Raw genomic sequence first — 2,393 nt, 5'->3', positions numbered from 1 at the left:
GAAAAGTAAATTTTACTCGAGACTACCTAAGCAATAAACTATTCAAACTTAGATCAAATAAGCTAACGAGATACCCACCAAGAATTAATGACTAATATTCAAGAAACACGTCAATTGAGAATAACAATCACTAGAGACTACCAAAACAATAAACCATTCAAACTTAAATCAATTAAATTAATGACTAATATTTAAGAAACATATCAATTAAGAGTAATAATCAAGAATTAGCACGTGATCAATTAAACACACAAACGTATCTAAACTGATTAAAATGGACTAAATTAAATCAGGGCAAACATGAATTCTCAATCATAGAATTAATTTTATTAGTGAGCTAACATTATGAAAAATACCTAAACTGAATATATGAGTGAAGCTAAATCCGAGTAAACTAAACACAGGCACCTGCTAATATAGAATTGATTTTATTAATAACTTAAAATTAAAAAAAAAAAAAACACCTAAAATAATTAAAATGAATCAAATTAAATGAAAGCAAACTAAAACAAAATATGAATTCATGGAATCAGCTTCCTAAATAAATTTACATTATTAAAATGAAATCTAAGCTCAAAATAAATTAAACACTAATTATGGTAATCCTAAAATCAAATATTTAACACTTAATATTAACTATTTTAACGAACAAAAATTTCACTTAAACCCAAAATTAAATTGAAAACTATCCAAAACAAATTTTAAAACTAAATTACTAACCTATAAAATTAATCTTATTAAAAAAATAAATAAATAGATAACACGTGAATAAATAAATATAACTAAAACAAAATACGAACTCATGGAATTAATTTTTTAAATAAACTCACATTACTAAAATAAAATCTAAGCTTAACAAACATTTTTTTAACACTAACTAAGGCAAGTCTAAAATCTAATATTTAACACATAAAATCAATCATTTCGACAAACTAAAATTTTACTTAAACCTAAAGTTGAATCAAACTACCCAAAACAGATTTTTTTGAAACGGAATCTTTAACCCATAGGATCAATCTTATTAATAAATAAATAACCAAATAATGAATCATTAAATTAGTAGCAAATAAATAATTAAACAAATAACAAATAATTAAATGAATCAAAACTAAATTAAATAGAGATCAAATTTTTTTTTTCAAAATTAAAATTACATAAAATTGTATTTTATGAATTTAATATGATAAATCAAAACTAACTTTAAACACAATTCTAATCTTTAATGTAATAAATCAAAATTAAACAAGAGTGAGATTCATGCTACCATATTAAAATAAACATATGCTGAAACTAATAGAATAAGTGAAACCACTCAACCCAATATAATAATCCAAATTGAAAATAAACTAAACTTTAAATTCTACTCAAAGCCCTTATAAAAAAAAATAAAACACAGAAAGCTAACTTACCTAACTGGCTGTGACGTTACCAAAGCGACCTGGTGGTGTGCAGTTGTTTTCTCTCTTTCAATGGTGCTCAGGAACGATAGTGTACTGGTTAATGGGAACTGATCGAGTTTTGGGTCTCTGGTCAACACTATTCTTCCAAATCAATAGATAAATTTATCATACAACTCGTCTCTCTTTATCTCCGAATGTCTCAGGAGCGAAAGCTTGGATCGGTGGTTCCAGCTTTCACAAAGCCCGAAAGCAACTAAGAAAGGGAAAAACGGAAAGCTTTCTCCGATATTGACACCAAACAACGCAGGAGAAAGTGCTCTGCTCAGCAGTGTCATCTTATCCATGGACTCCTCGGCCAAACCTATTCCTGCATTGGCGGTTTGGTGCATTGATGACACTGGTTTTTCTGGGAATGGTGGTTGTTTGGGCTATTGATGGGTGTAATGTAAAGAGTTTTGTTGAAGCATGGAGATTCCGGCGAGAGTATCTGAAACACGCCCACCTGAATCTGACCTATAACGACAAAAATGTCACTGTCACTCTCTCTTACATACCCGTGGGGAAGCACTCACTAGATCATCCAAGCGACCTTGATTTTCAGCCTCCCTTTTTTTCCTTCGAAATCCTCTTGTTCTTCTTTCTCCTTTGTACCTTCTCAAAACGTGCACCCTTACTCTCCAGATTGATGCGGCCGCCAATCTACTCCTCCAGATTCAACAAGGTAGGTATGTTCCTCTTTCCCATCGCGGGGTGAATAGCCGGCGAATATCAACAAATAGTCGCGTATGTGGGTTCCAAAACAGTAGCCTAAATCCACTCTAAAACCTGGAGTGATTCCTCCACTTGAAAATGATAGCCTAACTTCCAAAAATCATCCTTCTGAACCGCCCCTTAACCCTCTCTCTTAGGCTGGAACCTTCCCCTATTAAAAAAACCTTCCAAAATCCCTCTCCATCTATTTCCCAAAAAAAATCATGCTGACATATCCTTCCA

The sequence above is a fragment of the Vitis riparia genome, chromosome 17 (genome assembly GCF_004353265.1).
Source record: "Vitis riparia cultivar Riparia Gloire de Montpellier isolate 1030 chromosome 17, EGFV_Vit.rip_1.0, whole genome shotgun sequence".
Lineage (NCBI taxonomy): Eukaryota > Viridiplantae > Streptophyta > Magnoliopsida > Vitales > Vitaceae > Vitis > Vitis riparia.
Note: the sequence above shows the minus strand (reverse complement) of the source record.